At 34.7% G+C, this 19,742-nt stretch overlaps 1 protein-coding gene across 4 annotated transcripts in view; it reads left to right on the top strand.

Moving 5' to 3' along the window:
- The window catches only part of PRL-1 (protein-tyrosine phosphatase 4A family member PRL-1), a 65,653-nt gene that overhangs the window by 32,669 nt on the left and 13,242 nt on the right, over window positions 1-19,742 (top strand). For 3 of the 4 annotated variants that reach the window (XM_088204490.1, XM_088204500.1, XM_088204510.1), the window contains exon 2: window positions 15,712-15,876. The gene's annotated coding sequence lies outside the window, so the exon portion shown is untranslated. Of the gene's footprint in view, window positions 1-13,929; window positions 14,071-15,711; window positions 15,877-19,742 lie in introns of those variants that run through there. The other variant, XM_088204518.1, reaches the window with a different exon arrangement.

Below are 19,742 nucleotides of genomic sequence, written 5' to 3'. Positions count from 1 at the left end.
CAACTCCAAATGCTGAAAAACAACCCCGAACTTAACCCTCCAGTGTTTAATTGTTGGTTGGTTGTAAAATGAAAAAAAAATATTTTTGTCAAAATACCTAAATTTTCTATAATTTCAGCAATTAAATAGTGATATTTTGCTCTTCACGCGTTGTTGAATACACGAGGATACAAACACAAATGAATTATTCCAAAGAAGATTTTTTATTTTTTAATAACAATGCAATTAAAAGTTTAAGGTTGGCCGATCGTAAAATGCATTTTTTCGTATAACTTCGAAAGAAGTCCCCTAACTCATATAAAAGGCAAAGAATTACTGTTATTATGTTTAAGACAGATGTGTTGATTGTTCGACAACTGTGAAATGATAATAAAAGCTTTGATTTTATTTATTCACAGAGAGGCACAAAACTTTTGCACAGTACTCTATATGTTTTTGCAAGCATCGCAATTCACCATCGCCGATTTCCCTTGATAATTCACTGCTAAGGCAATTGATCAAAACGATATGAATATGACTTGTTTTGATTGGTAAAGCGCAATCAAACAAGTACATACTGGAAACATGATCTATTTCGACACATGACAGTGAACAGAATTATTTTAAAATATGTCTGAAATTGAACAAAATATAGGAATAAACTTCGTTATCTTAGAAATAAATATTGTTTATGTTACGTACAATAAATTATTTTTCGCTGTATCGATTTAGATAATATTTTTATTCAGGCGATGAATCGTTATCGATGTTACACGAACATATAATATTAACTACATTATTAAGGACCCCGAGTTATTTTCATACTTGAATTTATCGAGATGTATAATATAAATTATATGGGCACTGACAAAGGAGTCGGTTTTGTTTTTAAGCTGGGAGTTTCGATTCAGCGGTCCGATGCTAAGCTTGACCTCCTACCTGGGCTGCCTTTATGCAAACTGTGTTTGTAATATATATTTACATATATACTGTCCTAAATTAAGCATATGTTTTGACGTTTAACATCTCTTGTTTGATGAAATTAATGTTGTTATTTATATAATATGTGTAAAATATATTAAATATAGCTTGTGCTAAAATGCGAATTATAATCTAATGTTGTATATATCGTAAAGACAATTCCGCAATTCGGTTACCACTTTAATTATATCTTCATTTTTATGATTATTACTTACAGAAGCAAGATCCAAGCTTTTCAGTAAACAAGTTTCAATTTACGAGACTATTAAAAATTAAGCTATAATTTTGTTCGAAGCTGTTTTTCTTTTAATTTTATAATACGTAATAATAGACATAGCGAATTTGTTACAGTAAAACTGCTTTATACTGCCTCGTAAATTAAAAAATATATATTTACTAATGGTTTCGTGTCCGATGTTAAAACAATACAAATTGTTTGGCATGCTTGTTGTTCGTTCTTCCAAATTATACATAGTTTGTATTGCGACTGATAACGTATTAGTTGGACAAATTGCGAAGGCACATGCGCGTTTTCTTGTATTTTTAGTACTTTTAGCACATGCCAACTAAAATGTTAAAATTTTCCCATGGCCGAGGCGTTAATTTGAACTCGACCTTGACCGTCTTACCCATTGGGCTACTTCTATACTGAACAAGAGGCTATTCGTTTATTTTTCATTTGTATAAATTTGTATGTAAGTGTACGTGCTCTGTGCATTATCATATTGTGCCAAGTAGTAATAGAAATACATATTTTCCCATGTGAATGTTTTGATATTCGATATTTGAATAGTTCATGCAACGCAATAGAAGTAATCATTGCGACCTGTTCACCTTCACCTGTTCAACGCTTGTTTCCGATGATCTGTCAGAAAAATACTTCTGCTACATTCCGCTCGGTTGTAGTAGGAGGCTGGAATCGAATTTCAGTGCTTCGCCACGCTTTAATTGCTGTCGCACTAGAATTCGCGACTCAATTCGCAGTCAATTGTGCGCGGCTTTGGACGTTGACGTATCTCGCTTTTAATTACGGCCGCGTGCAGTATCCGATTCTGCTCGCACGAGCTGACTTATTCGCCTCGGTGCAGAGAGAACAACGGTGGCGAATGCGGTGACAAACGCGCGCCCATCCGGTCAACGCGTTCGCAACAAATTGACAAATTTTCCACGCTCTGTAACCGATATATGTATCTTAAAACGCAAAGTTTGGGTCGAAGATTTCGATTAAAAGTCTGCTGCGAAGGTTTGATATAGCGCCAACAGCTGTGCTTGATGATTGCGACAGTTGCCTCTGTCGAGAGTGGTCAGATTTCGTACTAAAAGTACAACCCCATATATAGTCACTTTCGTTCTAATATTATAGTAAAATAATCCGTGACTTATTGATAATGATTTCATTTCTTCTTTTGCGTGAGAATCTCGGTTCATCGCAATTTTTCTTAATGTCTAGTTTGTTTTATTGAATTTTTTTTATTATTTCCCCTTTTCACATATATGTAATACGAATATTTATTCTTGAAACGTTTGCAGTGTGCTAACACTTTTTCTACGATGTGTCTAAATAACTACACAATATTATTATTATCATTAAACATAAGTAATGGGTATCAAGTAAAGTTGTTATCCTACAACTTTCGGAATTTGTGTAACTTTTGCAGCCAGTTAGACACCGGAAAAAACTGTTTAATTGTACATTTATACTGATTCTTCGAGGAAGCTTATATGAATAGGATAGAATGCAAATTGAGTGCCAATCGCGTTATTGTTTAGATTCACCTCACATCAACCCCTTTGTGTCCGATAGTTAAATCGATACCATAAGTATTTTTTAGCATTTTGTTTATATATTTCTTGAACCAAATTTTGAAAAGGCTTTACATAGTTTTTGTGATAATTTACGGCTTTCAAAAGTCTGGTGTTTTGAAATGCTGATTTTACTAATGTTTTGTTAGGCCAAACCTTTGGCGTTTGTAGCTTTTTAAATGCCATTATTATATACCCCATACAACGAATGTAGGAACATAACTATTCATACTCAAACTATATTTTGGTATCTCATGCAATTCTATACACGCTACCTCCTTCCATTTATACGACCCTGGCGATCAATAAACACCTGTGCGAACCATGTATAGTTAAACTAATTTTAAATCTTATGCAATATAGTGTATTTTTAAATATTTTATAACATCGAGATATCTCCACGAATCGCCCCAGATTTCTCTTAAACGTGCACTTATGGTTAGCCACGGATTTAGACTCGCACATTCTGGACTCAATTCAACCATTCAGATACTAACGTGCTATTCATAAATTACGATACAGGCACACTTAATCTAAATTAATTTATTGATCTGAGTAAAAATGTCTTGGAAACTGTATTTTTATTTATATCTAAACTCAATCCATGAATTAGTTGTATACTATAAATCAGACTTTTTCCTTATGCCTGTTTGATTTTTTAATTAAGTATTATTTTTCTGTCCAGCGTAAACTAAACATTCAAACAAATGTTTAGTTTTATATCTAAATTATATTATGATTGCAATATAGCAACACGGAAATATATATTATTTATAATATTGATATAATTTATATATAAAAATATGATTCCAAGAAAGTGGGCATTCAAAAGTGAAAAAGTGACACAATATAACAATCAGTGAAAAAATTTATATTTAATTTAAAAAAAGTGTAACATGTGGTTTTTATTGTTTTTTTTAAAAGTGCATTCATATTTACACGAAAATAGAACGTAGTTTTGTCAGCAGATGCTAATATATTAATTAATATTTAAACGTAGAAGTGCGGGAACGGTCGTTTGCCTTATAAACTTGTTAATTTAGTCAGTAAATTAGAAAAAAAGGTTTGAAGGTTTCTGTGAGTTCAAATTTAAATTTTATTCCATGATGATATTATAGAAAATATATACATTTGAAATCAATGGCGCATGTGACCTCTACATATATGTACAGGTTGATCAAATTCGAGTTTCCTATGTTGGCAGCACTGTAAATCAGACAGATGTCAATAACCACGCATGTTCAAAGTGTCAAATATTATTTTGCTACAACCGCTCAACGCGTTAAAATTGTTCAATTGCTCTACAGAAATAACATTTCTGTGTATCGAAATTTATGAGCAGATTATGGTCAATTTTATCGTCCTACTGAGCAAACAATTCGCATATAGAGCAGTAGGAAGTTGATACTGATTTTTTCAAAGAAAATCTTCTCTGATGACGCAAATTGCCACTACTCTGTGTATGTTAATAAACAAAATTTCCGCATATGGGGCGAGGAGAATTCTTATGTGATTCACGATAGATGTCCAAAAAGTGAGTGTTTGGTGCGCATTGTGGTCATGCGGCGTTATTGGGCCTTGCTATTTTGAAAATGATGAAGGTCGGACCGTAATAGTCAACGGTGAGCGCTATAGGCGCATGATAACCGATTATTTTTGGCACGGAATCAAGAATATTGATGTGGTTCAGACACGTGGTTCCAACAAGACGGCGCAACATGCCACACATCGGGTGCAACTTTGAATTTATGTTGTCTGTTTTATTTTTGTTTGTTTAAGTTTGGAAACTGAAGTTGAATCACATTTTATATTAAAAATATGATTTTAATAAAAGAGGGGAAAAGCGAAAAAGTGACGACATAATAAAACAGGCATTGTCTGAAAAATTAAAACAAATATATAAGAATTCGGTCAAGTAAAATATCTATACTTAATTCTTAAAATAAATGTATATATTAAAAGTTTTGAACAGCAAATGCTAGTACAGTGACTAATATTAAAACGTAGAAGTGCGGGAATGGTCGTTTGTGTTATAAAGTTGATGTTTTAATCAGTAATATAAAAAGATAAGGTTTCCGGGAGTTTTCTGATAATAATTATGCATCAAAAGAGACTCGTCTTTATATTTATATATCAAAGATTCCAGATTAAAGTTTAAATTTAACTCAATGGTGAGATTATTATTGAAAATTTATACATTTGCAAACAATGTTGCGTGTGACCTCTGCATACGTACATATATTTACATTGTTATTTCTAAAACTTTGTGAATCATTTTAGTTATTTCATGTATCAACTGTTACAAATCAGGAACCTTTTTTTAATTAACAAGTTTTGAAAAAGTTACTCGACCACACTAGTTACGTATGTTATTTATTGCCATCTCCTTATCTTTTAGTTTGTTTTCTTAGCGGCGCCGGTAACATAATACGGTTGTATTGTGTCGGCTCGTGTCTCAGTGCTTATTGTTTGTTTTGATTAAATATAGAATTACGTACCGACTTAAAAGAAAAGAGTTCCTGCTTGAAACCCTGGACACTGATCCCAGTTTAAGAACGTGTCATTTACGAAAACCTTTTAAGCATTCGATTATGAGCATGACATCTTGTGTATAAGCTTGTATCTGCCGTATTTGTGTTACGGTATTCGCCCCTTTTGACTTTCAGAAAGCCATCTATCTACTCGCATTCTACTAGCGCGTTGTAGCAGTACTCAGATGACACACTTGTTTCGAGAAAGCTGCGACCCGTTTTGCCGTTTTGAGATGCGCGATTTTGCACTGTGAGTCGCCACTTTCGCCGATGATTTTTTAATTCCTCTTCTACGTCTATCACCTAGTGATTTGTACATGGAGCACTTTGACGAGTTACGTCATCACAGAACCGGCTTACTTGTCGTTTTTCCCCGTTCGTTTATTTTCGCGCGATTTTCCCGGGAAATGCGAAAATAGTGCTTGCTCTGCGCCGGCCGTGATCATGGGCCACAAACACATTGTCCGTCACGCGACTCACACCTAGCGTGTCTTGATTTTTGCCACTTGTACGGTTTCGCATACGGTCGAGGTAACCGCGCATGCAATGTGCAGAACGCTAGGGCGACCTTGGTATCGAGAGGAATTTTACTTCCGAGTTTTGAAAATATGAAATAGGTCCGGAATCCAGCTTTTCAGCGAGCTCAAAAGAGGTGCGGAATTCGCGTCGCTTCGGTTTAATACGTTGCGCAATATTTGCAAACATGTTCGAATGGCGTCGTAATATGTCTAATTTTTGGCGTGCTTTAACGATCGACTTCAGCTGAAATTTTAATTAAAAATTCGCATAGAAACGTACGCGTCATATTTTTATTTGCTTGTTTGTATTATTTTATACATAATATTATATTGTAAACACAAACTCGAGTGGCAATTAAGTAATTAAAACACCTACACGGTTAGCTGTGTCTATTTTGGAATAGTTCCAAAACATACGCTAATTTGCAAAATTTCATGTGAACTTCGCTATGCCAATTTTATGTTTAGATACATTTAAACGGAATCTATTGTCACACTTATTCAGATTTTAGATAGGCTAACTACTACACCTTCAACTAAAATTATGTTTATTCAGCCCCAGAATCCCATGTATTTACTATATACTTTTCTTTGTCTTTTTGGAGGAAATTTCTTTTTTAAACCTCATAATTTTGTATGCAAGAGGTAGTGGTTGGTCGCGCTCCGCGTACCTAAAAATCACTCCAATTGATAAAACGAAAGGACGCGCCTGAAAACAAAACATATTAACTTGAATTGCTAGAAATTCTTTAAAAACAAAGGCGAACATTATCTCCCATTTCGAAGGCCTCACAAAAAAATCCAAAAAAGTGATGTCATCAGTGTAACTTAGGTTGGACATCTATTAATTGACCACCTCTTTTCCAGCCCCTGAGTGTTCTCATATATGTATTCAACATCGAAATTAACTAGTTTTAGTGAGAGAAAACGTCTCACTCATACATTGCTCTAGATTTTTGGGTTCGAGAACCCTAGGGGTGTGACCAGTGAAACGCTGGGTGCAATCTAGTTAGAGTTTTATTAAATTATGTTACAATTGCGACCTACATATTTTCTCCGAGTGGTGGTAGAGAAGCTAGCGCAGGGATGATGTCCGTGAAAGGTCTTGTATGTGGGGTCTTCCTGCTACGGTGGTGCTCGTATGAAGGAGTCCCTCTCGGCATGTGAGCGCTTACGACAGTATGTTGTCCGCGGTCGGCGGGCGTCTGCTGGTCTTTTCGAGTGTCTGCTTGTGACTGCCCTCTCTTCAGGCTCAAGTATCCAGGGCTCCAAAGCTTGCTGACCAATCACAATCATGCAGCGATCATCCAGCTAATAGATGTACTCGTTTCTTAGAACAGCGAAATAGGTATACGCCTTTAGAAAGCGACATTTGCTTGATGGGCATTGTCCAAGGTCGTATACTGCAACGGGAATCTTGTGGATCCGGTGATTTATTATATCCGTGACCGTTGCGCAACAAAGAAATATTCTTTCAATGCCCCGGAGAATCCTTGCGTGTTATTTAAGATTTTTCTGGTCCCAATCCTTTGTTGATGGATGATCATTTTGGTCACAGTGAATCAACGTGAGTAAGAGTAAGACCCCACAGATTTTAAATTGGTTTAAATTGAGAACCTCCATTTCTATCATAATCACGTTGCCAGTTGAGACGTGTTCAAGAGCTTTGGCATAAGTAATAAAGCACAGCATAGCAGTTAGCTCATATTTAAAATTTAGCCCAAAAGCGATATGCAAATCCGGGAAAAAGGTATTCGGACTGTTTTATGCAGTTAGTTTTTAGCAGGGAGTTCAGAATTTAATCCATCATTAAGATGCTCCCCTATTCTTTATACTTTCTTACATATCATGTATTTCCCACAATGATATTGAACTTTTTTTCTTTTTAATAAATTATTAAACAGAGTAAAATAAATATTAAACTAATTCGTCATTGAGCTCTTCAAATATAATCTCGGTATTATTAATTATTATAACTTTAATGATTTTTTTATGAACAACCATGACGATCAATATTTAAATCCGAAAGAAATACCTCGTTAATAAATGCTCGGTGTTACGCGAGCCCCGGCTCCATACATTGTAAAATAGCATACAATATGCTTGAACCATAGTCTGATCCCTCTGCCAATAAGCTTCTTGCACGCGTAACTTTTAATTTAGTATACTGATCCTCGCTTCAATACATATTGAAGAATGTACACTGAATGTTTGCGATCAAAGTCTCTAAACTATCTAAAATATTCGTAAATAATACGCAGCGTTAACAAGATGTGGTCTGGTCCATTAGAACGAAGCGAAAAAAAATGCTTGGCTCGTTGGCGTCAAATTGCTTTTTATATTTGGCAAACGTCTCCGCGAGTTATAATTGTTTACGACAACTAAATAGGATAGTTCATAGAATTCAGTAATATGTTTTTCATCATCAAACGCAGCATCATCGGTTCATTCGTATTTATAGCCGACAGTTGCAGTTTGATTGCGTTGGTTAAATTGCCACTCAGACCAAGCCGTCCGCAGTGAATTAAAAGTACTTTCTTTTCCCTGAGAAGAAACTTCCAAGGACTCGTTGCTACATCGATCATCATAACTGTGAGAAACTTTTCCAATATATATTTTTCAATATAGTTCGTCGAGTGAAGCGTGCTTTGGGATCATGATAGCATTTTATCTCCTTATTGAAACATACATATTATCACTATAAAATAAAATGTTAATAATGCGTCTTTGATGCATTCCACGTTTACGTATAATTTATGGAGTAGGTATGTGTATTAATTAGCAGATTAGCAGACGAAACACGAACGCATTTATCTTCTTGATAGTATTATACGTCTCGTCTGGTGATTTCGAACAGCAAACAAGCACTTTTGTGATAAAGAGCGGTAACTTATCTCAGATCCAATTACTCCGCGTTTCCTTTGTCTCGCTTTTAAAACAGAAACGCGACACGTGACCTACCGCAATATAACAGGTGGTTGCAAAAAAATGGCAAATGTACGTACGTGTGTCGTTAAGTTTTTTTTCGGCTAGCTACACAATCTACACGCGTTTCTTTGTACCGATAAAAACTATGTCTATATTCCGCTGTAGAATTTAATATGCATAGAAGAGATGCAATCTGCAAATTTATCTTTCATGTACAGTATGCATATTGATGTATTGATAGAAACACCTGTATAGACAATTTTTTATGCATTGTACCACAATAGATTAGTTTTAGGAATTTATTTAAAATTCTAAAGAAGCGGTCATATTTTTTTTAAATATGCAAACATTGAATGATAAAGCCTCTTTGGTTAGATACAACATACTGGTAGTTAGGTGCAAGTATTCCGTTTTATAGTAAAGCAAAGAGTGAAATAATTTATTAAATTCGGATTTAATCAAACCAGTCTCGCTGATTACGTCGTACATACGGTTAATAATGGTTGTAGCAGTGTGGTCTGAGGTTGAATGCCAACAGTAGGAGTAGGAATCGTGTTCATGTGCGGGGAGTCGCATATAATTCAGGCGCGTACGTGAGATACATTCCCTTCCGTTCGCTCGCGTGTTAATTCACGAGAGTGAGAGAGATAAGGGCGTGCGAGCACGTTCCCGTTCGCTCACAGTACGCGCCTGATATAATTACATACATTTATTTGTTTAAAATTTAGTCTTTTTAATCACACAAGACAAAATTACTAGTAATGTTTAACAAAAAATCCCATTGAGCATTTATTGTATATATTTGATATGTAACACATTTTGGCCCACTCTTTCTGTGCACTTCTTATCACTGTCAGAATTCAATGTTCGTTACTTTTGAATTCGTTACTTTTGAAGCTCATAATTACGTCCAATCATGACCTGTTTGTTATCTGAGAAATGCGTTACCAAGGCGTTAATAAAACAAACGTATATTTGTTTCTGAAAGGCGACTGTCACCACTATAATTCCTCTTACAATACCCACTTTCGTCTAAAGATATCACTGTGTAAGCTGCGGTAGCTGGATGATAAAGTAAACATATGTAAATCCCAAAATAGGCTATTTACAAAGCAATATTTGCACATGCTACTACTTTGTTTCGACGTGTACGTATACGGGTAAAGAAAAATTTAAATATTTATACATTGCTAATATTTCGCCAATCGACAGAATTAGAGAAGGATATCGATTTATTCGCCTCGTTCCATATTTTTGTTACGTTTTCCGAGTGGGAGAGTGTATAAATCAAATGTTCGGTCTTTCGTTAGTGGCTCGAAAATACAGATGATTTAATTTAAATCCGTGTTGTTTTGCGTCACTCGGATTCGTGACTATGCTCTTTCGAGCAAAATGAGTGCATGGATGCCATTATTTTCTCCGAGAATAGTCCTTGTCCTTATATCAGTGTTTATTAAATGATTAAAGAGGCCAAACCCCATTTTATCATCAATCTTATCATGTCGTGCACTTTGATGTGTTCTGTCATCCTTGTCTTACGTTTATCAATAAATAGTTTAAATCTATTAGATTATGGACGCGCATCTGTGACTAATAAAAATCATATGACAGTTGATAGTATTTGTTTTAACATTGTTATATATTTTGTGCAACAAGGATGATTTAATGAGTAAATTATAGTCAAGTGATGTTCCTTTTGACTGTCAAAAATGTATTATACTTTGCATTATTAAGGCCGCCGCGAAGGCGAGGTAGGTCGATTGGGTCAAACGTTCAATTGAAGAAGTTTCATTATAGGAAACGAGCACGGCATTGTTCTATTGCCAAACGCTGCCGATCGGTGATCCTCAAAGTTTTTCCGCGTTGGAAAATGCGTGGGTGCTGATGATATATTATTATATTTGCCGCCCAAGTCGCGCATTATAAACAACACTGTTTATTTTTTCGGCTTTCAATCAAAACAACACAAAAAAACTAAAACTGTTCGTTAAAACATTTATGATTGTTGATGATTTTCAAAAGACAAAGCTAATAATCGAGACGGTTTTCATTACGCGTTTCTTTCCTTCGTATAGAGGCTAAGGTTACATGTTAACGGAACTTTTTGTCAAAAATGTTTTGAGTTAAAAAAATATGAGTTAATATTTTAATTACGTGTAAAAGTTCTGAGTCTATTAAAATATTCGCAACTTTAATTCATGCTTTACGAATTCAGATGATGCCATAAACTGATGAGTATAGTTAAACTCATTTCATGATTGTTTTCTCTTTTATAATTTCTTTGTTTAGAATTACTAATAACTATTATAGTACAATTTGTAATGTCTACAGGGAACGTATTTTTATTTACTCACCCATTCATATTTAACACTTCAAGGAGTTGTATTCAATACTTAAATGCCTTCAAAAACTGAATCTTATTGCTGATGATTAAGTCCACGTGCTTGAATAAAATTTGCAATTTTAGCGACTGTTATTAAACATAATTTAATTAATATAATGAATTCTCAAAACCTTGCAATAAATTGCTTTTTGGCAAATAATAATTCCAAGCTCATTATAAATTAAAAATAAATTTATTATACGATAATACGCATCCGCAGAGACGTCGTACAATGCGCACCGAAGAAGTTGTTTCTGCTATTGAGGAGTGCACAACAATTGAAGCTGTGCCCATCCACTTTATGGATGATTTTGCGGGAAGATCTTGCTTTTCGAGCTTACGAGAAATGAAGCCGCTTGACCATCGTGTAGCGAATAGGCCGAAAACTAAATTGCTCTTGATCCTCATTTTCACCACAATTTTTTGGTTAGCTATTTTTGCCTACTGAAATATGGTATTTTTAATTCAATAAATTGTTCAAATGCCTTGACGTTTGGAGTTATGCTATTGGGTAGCCAACCATTTGCATTGGAAAGCAGCCTAGGCTCATAGATATCTGTGATCTCAGCCCGATCAGATTTTGAGACGTTGCGCAAACTATCCGACCTCCTACCTGGGTTTTCGCGAGCAATAGCCGCTGTCGCATTAACCTTCACGAAACTACTCTCCGGCTTGTCTAATCTTTATAGAGACGGAATCCGCAATTATATAAATAAATTTTCTATGCCAAATATAGGTTAATTTGCAAGCGTTTTGTTCCAGAGTGTAGTTTGATGCATACTGAATAGTTTGACCCCAATGAAAAGCAATTCTGTTTATTTTAATGTAGCTGCTTCTGAGCTTTGCTCTTATGCACATTAATTCCGTCACATGAGTCGCTGTTTCATACAGCTTTTAGGGCCAAAGAGAGTAGGGCGTAATCAACCATCATCCGCATAGCTCAGACCTTGCTCTCACCGATTTATATTTGTTTGCGGTTTCTGACGATGACGCGGTAAAAAAAATCACCACTTGTTTCTGGCAGTAGTGGAATTTAAGGAAAATATGGGGTTATCGCCTAAATATAATATTAGTACTGTATTGGGATTCAGATGCTTTAGTTAAAAGGGTCGTCTATATCGATTCTGAATATTTCCGCTTGGCGCAAGTTTGGCTGATTTATTTTAGTGCATTCCAAGTCGGAAGATCTGGAAGAAGTGATTCAGTACGAATTACATACCTCTCAGAATTAGGGAAAATCCAACGCCCCTTTGAGTGCATAATTGTCTGGCCAATGCAATGACTCGGGGGTGATACCAGACTATTTGTTATTGTCTAATAAAAATCTTGTTAGACTGTGCGTAGCGGTGATTCAAAATTCGGCTAAATCGGCTACGTCCTCTTAGATACGAAATCGTTAATACAAATAAATCAATAGTGTTTAGAAAGTTTTCGCGACTATTTTCATCATAACGATTACGGTTGATTTCAATATTATGTTTATTACTCAGATACAGTTTACATGCTAAGAACTGACGCAGCTGAGTTTACGCGGTTAATTATTTAGAGTGGGCCATAAGTTTATGCATTTTTGAAAATTCAATAAAAATAATTACAGATCGTCTGATAATAAATGTTTATTTCACTGAAAAAACACAATTGGAAAAAACATGTTTTAAATGGCATTCCTCGAATCTGGCATCTAGGTTTTGTAACACTATGAAACAAAGCGCGTGGGATGTTTGCTATCTCTTGATGAATTTTCGCCTAGTTGGGTTCTTGTGGGTGGCTTATTCAAGTAAACATGACTTTTGAGACAGACTGGTTAACTTGCGCAACATTCTCTTCGCTTCACCTGTTTTCTTTTCATTTAGCGTTGAACCTGTCTGCTCGAATTTTCTGAGCCACGATTTAATTAAATTAACACTCAGACATTGATTCGCACTGTGTGGCAGTGAGCGCATAATAGTCGTTGTTTTTATAAAACTGTTTTATGCAGAACGAGTATTGTTCCCCCATAAAGTGATCCATTGCCACTAAATTTCCAAGGATCAAACTAACGCGCTGTCGCTGGGGCTAAAAAGCGATTGCCTATATGCGCAGTTTCTTTTATTCTGAGAATAAGACTTTCATTGAGGTGAATATGTATTCCTAAATTCTTATTTTTGAGGGGTGTTCTTATTTAAAATAATATTTCACTGGAGACGTAAAGCGGATATAAAGATGTTTCTGAAACTACGCATAAAAATAAACTTTTGATTGGAATTTGTTTACAAGACCTCTAAAGCGAGTCTTCCGCTACCGCTCCATGAAAAGCGAAATTGGGTCACTTTCACCGCCGTTTAACCCCGTGACCCATTTGGCGTGTCGTTTCGCCTTTCTGAGACCTTACTTCTCTCGCATTAAATCCGTCGATAATTAAATAATAAAACCGTGCACGTTACGTTCGACGAACGTCTTTTTTTCCTAACATAATTTTGGCATGCGATCAAAAATTTTTATCCCCGCGTTGTGTGTGCATTCTTTATAAACTCTCGAGTGTTGTTTATACCATTTTTGATTTATAATCCCGAGTGTTTGTTTGTTTGTTTTGCTTTCGAGCTCTATTTTTGTTTGGTTAGTGCGTATAATTTTATTGAAGATAAAAATGTGACGCGCGTCACTGTGATATTTTGCGCCTCTACTGGTTTTTTGAAAAAAAAATAGAGAGCAAGCGCAGCTGTCAAACGTCAAAGCGATCAGCTGACGGCGCGCCGCCATTGTCTTTTCTTAACTTATGAGGGGTGGGGGCGAACGATTAAATAACGATTATGGCCGTCGATTTGAGCGCTCTCGGACCAAAATAAACAATAGAAATTTGTCGCTGGACGACAGTCGACTTTGTGCTTCGTTCGTGTAGTCACGTATCTCGAGTTTGTGTTTTAATTTATGGTCGTCAGACGCGAGCTTTGGGCCACAAACGTCGCGGGTAAATTACTCTAGAGTTTAAATTCAAATATTTATTTGATTAAAATTGTGACGTCGTCCTGATTCTATATTTTATATATAATATAAACGGTTTATATACAATATAGAATCAAGAAGACTTACTTAAAATTTATAATGCACCGCCAATGCAATTTATGCTGTATTGTTATTAAAAAATATGTGGATTATAATAATCAATAATTTTTAACCAATTACATATTTATGTTGATAAGTTATCTGTAGTTTATCTTAATGATGTTGTTGTGATGCAATACATTGTTTGTAAACGGATGAAGTCATGCGTACTTTTGTGTATTACTTAAATAAAAGTATGTAATATTAATAATTTAGAATTAAGTGAATAATAGGGATAATGGCTTCGTCCTTTTCGCTTATTTCGTTACAGTAACACCGGTCAAAGATCAACAATTTAATAGCTTCACTTGTTAATGCTGGGCCAAACTCGAATTAGGTTTAAAAAACATTGTTTTTTTTTTTGCTTCGTGTGTGATAATTAATTTGTTTTAAAGAAATATAATACATTTTTTTTTTAATAAATTAATAATATTTTTTTTAAAAGTATTGCTAAGTATTTTCATAATTAAAATTTAAATAAATTATTATTCTTCGTAGCGCGAATTCACCAAACCTATGATCATCGGGTTTCCACAATGCTTTATAATGGCTATTCTATTTTATAAACAATAATTATACAATTAAACATTTAAAAAATAATAATAAATCATTGTGTTTGGTGAGCTTCTTAAGAAGCTGAATGGCTCGTGCAATAAAAGCGTTTTCAAGCGCTGACGTCTTGGCCACAACGTGCAAGAATAAGGTACGCGATCGCGACTCTTATGAGAAACATTAGTTTAAGAATCATCAATTTTTTTATATTTTAAGTAATGAATATATGCCTCAACAGAATTGTAATAATATAATAATTCACATTTAAGTTGGTATTAGTTGTATATTTATCAGAAAAGAATCAATGAATGACGCATATATGCGTTTCCCGGCATAAAATAAATAAATAACAGCTTAAATTTTGTATAGCGGTGAATAGAATAGCTAACCTAGTCGATATTTTACTACGCATAAAATTTTTAATTGTTGACGTTTTTTTACACTACAGACCATTTGCTTTATTAGTTTATTTTCCATTATTATTTAATTTTATTGGTTAATAGCACAGTAAACACGATGTTCGCATAAAGCGTATTATATCGTCCATTTTTGGGCGTGTGAACAATTTATCACTAGCTTATAATCAATAGCGTGTGTCGCGCGTTATTTTTCATTGTCGTTTTTTAGCTCATTACACAGGTATTGGATGATATACGCAGCTCTTTACTCGGTCGAAATTCGCATATTCAAGGATGAAAGAAAATAATTTCAATGCTTTTGGCAAGCATCCACGCGAACTTTTAAAAAGCTCCGCGTTTTAGTGCCCGCGCTCTCCCGAATTAGACAATCGCGTATTGACGACTCAATATCGTGTCATTTTTGTGCGCCGATCTTTATGTATTTTTTTACACGCCACCGGGCAAACGTTCGCTTTGAAATAAACCCTTGACTCATCCGCCAAAATAAAGTGCATCTCGTAATATCAAATCTGATGAGATTTTTTTTTATTTTTCAGTTGGAAGTGTGCTCTTTGGCAACATTGATGGAGTTCAGGCTGGACAGCAGCGAATACTGCCAGGCCCAGCACAAATAGACTGGGCAGCCGTGCGGCCGCCGCCTCATGCCGCCTCCTGCTGCCTGCCGCCACCGCCTGCTGCCCCGACAACGCCAAATTGTTCAGGTATTGTATCGCCAACTTCTTACCCATGTCTCTGTTGTGAATCAAAACAAAATATTGTCGCGCGTGAGGTCGAGGAGTCTGTCACGGAACACACACCTTACTAAAACTCCACAGCGTTGCTGGCACGCATCACTGTTCTGAACTTTCATACACATACTTAAAATAAAGTCCATAGTTTTACTTACACTATAAACAACATAGTTGCCATAAAGATAAGACAACATATTCTTACTGCCAATAATTTCATCATAAAATATTATTATAATATTAAATTATGATGCAAAGTACATTTCAAAGCAATTTAAATTTCAGTGTATTAATGTACATGATTACAATTTTGTCACAAAGATTGAATAAACGGATTTATGTATGTATATATTTTAACTGATTCTCTATTTTCAAGTATCTTAATATAAATTGTAGTAATTTATAAAATCTTGTTAAACTAAATCACAGCAATAGAAAATTAATATATACAGCTATGCGTCACAAGTAGTTATAAACAAATCATAAAATTAACTATAAAAAACCTACACAATCTAGCAAAAAACTAATTGCAGTTATGCGTCACAATTAGACGTAAACAAATTATAAAATCAAATATAAAAAAAAACTACACAAGCTAACAAAAAAACTAATGTCAGCACCGAATTAGTTTTGGACTGAAGTCGGAGTCGTGGATTTATGGCATTTTAGGCGGAGTCGGAGTTGTCTAAAATCGGCCGTCTCCGACTCCTTTTTTATATTGTTTTCTGTTTCTATCTATCGATAATGTATTTATCATTTTTTTATTTCGTATTTTTTTAAAAAGAACTTAATATATACTTCGCAATGTGTTTATCCACAGGAAAAACTTTTTTTACTTATTAAAATCCGGATTAGGAGTCAGAACCAGTATAATTTTCAACGACTCCTCAGCTTTATAAAAACAATAGAGATGACTTAAATGATACTTCTGTAAAAAATACTGAGCAATTTTGGTAGCGGGTTTAGCTATAATCTACAGTCAAAATGTCATTCGAATGCTTTCTTTTTAACTACACGGTCTGTCCCAAATCCGTGATGACTGATCAAAAAGCCAATTAAAGACGTTTCTTATTCTGCAATATTATATTCATTTATTAAAAATACACAATACAGCGTTAGAAACGATCGTAGAAAATTTCTGAAAGTGCCTTTAAGACCTCGGTCGTACATTTTGGACGCCATCAATGGTGTCAAAGCGTTTACTCTTTAACGCCAACTTATTTTTTGGGAATAGCCAGAAATTACAGGGAGCCTTATTGTCTAAGAATTCGCTTTATACGCTGGTGCATCATGCAACAACGACAAGTTTTCTTGTACATGTACAAGTAATCTTCAGGTTCGCATAAACTAAACTCATTGATCACTCAAAATGGATTAGCGTTCCGGTACTTATTTTTTTTAGAACTAAACCACTTTGCACAACCAAGCCGTCATCTTGAGTCATCAGGAGTTCTTGAATCGTGCAAAATTTTGCCGATTTTGCAACCACAAAATGTCAGAAAATTTGTTTGTGATAAATTGTATTATAATTATATTATTTTTGGCGTAGTGTTTTGAGATATTTACAATTTTTTATTGTGTTTTGGTGCAAATCGAACAATGATTAATATATTATGTTTGTAAATACTTATTCGAATTAATTTCAACGTAAAATATCTACTGTTTTTAGATATTTTCTAACAATTTAAGACTGCGCCTTTATGTTTTAGGCACATATGATTATAATATATAATAAAATAAAAAATAACGATAAATTCAAGTATGTTATTTACTTAAATTGAAATGCTTCTTTTTGTAGATTATTATAATTAAATAATACATTTAATAATTTATTAATTTGTTTTATAAAATATACTTAATAAACACTTATTTTTGAGTTTTAGTTTTTCATATACTATTTTAGAAAATTTAAAACTTGCTGTTGTATAAAATTGCGAAATATTTCCTAAGATAAATTAGTATGAATTTTTATTTTTTTTGTATTTTACATCGAGTTCCGGGTTATGCTAATTATATGATGTTAAAAAACGCTATTTTATTATAAAATTAAATAAAAAAAGACATGTATAAATCATCATCTATTAATTTTTACACATTTTGGAGGGGGGGGGGGGGCTACAACCAAGTCTTCCATCAGACCCCGCGTTTGTTAGCGCCTGCTCTGACTAATATAACTAGTTCTCGTGGTTTTGGAACAGACAGTGTAATGCATAAAATGGATTTGTGTAGTGTTATTATTGATATATACATAATATAACGGTCACTTACTCGTAGTTTAGGTAACAAATTCTTTATTGTTATTTTTTTAACAGGAGAGTCCTTTATTATATTCCCGTACTGTACGGTCCGCCAGGACACTGATAATATCGATCTTCGTCCGAGTCGCAGCTAGCTTATAGTGATAACAATTATTTAGTGCCGTGTGTATAAAGTTCATCTATAAACCTGGAAACTGCAGTTTCCAAGAGTTGAATTAGAATTACTTATACCCTCTTCGAAACTTTCACAACCACAGTATTTATCAACGTCAATCAAAATTATAACATTAATTACTTTTCTTCGATTTCGTCAACTGTTTTCGTTTTTGATGACAATTCCGTCATGTTGAAATATTGAGATTGTAATTTGTATCTTAAATCTCACACTCGAGTGAAATTCCCCAATTATGTAAACTTGCTCTCCATACGAACGGGGCATTACTTCTCCATCTCGTGACTTCGCTTCTACTCCGAATTCAATATCTTTTGGCGAACTTGTGTAGAAACTAGGCTTACATTAAAATTCTCGTCCAAATCTTCAGGTAAATATGAACGCAAATATCTGAAAGAGCTCGAGTGAAAATTTCGTATTCAGATCTCGCTCGCACCGCTCTGACGACTCATCGCTAATATTTTCGTCGCATTATCGAGTTTTAACGCACATTTAAAATGCTAATCGAGATGGCGCCTCAAAGTGCTTTGGCAGGTCTCGCTCGCGTATTCGCTTTTTGGCATAATGTCCAGCTGAGTGAATTTTTTTTATAGATAGTTTGCGTTACGCTAATCGAAGCGCAGATTTAGTAAATTGCATTGCAATGAAGTAGCTCGCAGTGACTAATGAGCGAATAATAAGGAGTCGTTGTTAAAACCGTTTCATAAACTATTTCTGTGTCTTGACACAAATCCGGTGCTCTAGAAGTTTTTGATAACTTACAAAACAAGTGTCACTTTGGGTCAGGCGATGCTCGCAAATTATTTCATTAATGCAAGCTTATATACATCATAATTTAAGACATGTACTCTGATGTTTATTTGCTTTTATTGTAAAATTACAAAGCAACGAGTATCGTTAAAAAATAAAATACGTTCACCATAAAACATATTACATTCGTTCATAAAAAATTAGGCTTTGACGCAAAATGCTCTATGTTAGAACTGCTTTTGTTTCACTAACATTATTTTAAATACAAATATTTAAGGTTTTCTAACCCTATGGGGTGTGATTTCGCAGCTAGAAAGACGCTATTCAAAACTGGTAATAATTTATTAAACTATGGTGGGCGAATATCGTTTTTCTCCGAACAGTGGTGGAGAAGCTGGTGGAGGGATGATGTTATGCGGAGGTCTTGTACTTGTGACAGCGCCAGTGTAGTTGAGGTTCATTCCTCTCCGCTGCGGTGATCGTCTCCAAGAGTCCCTCTCTGGCCCTGACCGTATGATCCACCATCTCAGGCCGTCTCTAACCTCTCCTCATTAGATACCAGCCTTAAGTATCAAGGGTTGCAAAGCTCGCTGACGAATCACAACTATCCAGCCAATTGTTGCACTCGTTTTTTCGACCATCGAAAGTAACATTTGCTT

The sequence above is a fragment of the Plectrocnemia conspersa genome, unplaced genomic scaffold (genome assembly GCF_051122295.1).
Source record: "Plectrocnemia conspersa isolate PC_06_02 unplaced genomic scaffold, ASM5112229v1 ptg000002l, whole genome shotgun sequence".
Taxonomy (NCBI): domain Eukaryota; kingdom Metazoa; phylum Arthropoda; class Insecta; order Trichoptera; family Polycentropodidae; genus Plectrocnemia; species Plectrocnemia conspersa.
The sequence above is the reverse complement of the archived record's forward strand: the minus strand, read 5'-3'. Positions and strand labels throughout refer to the sequence as shown.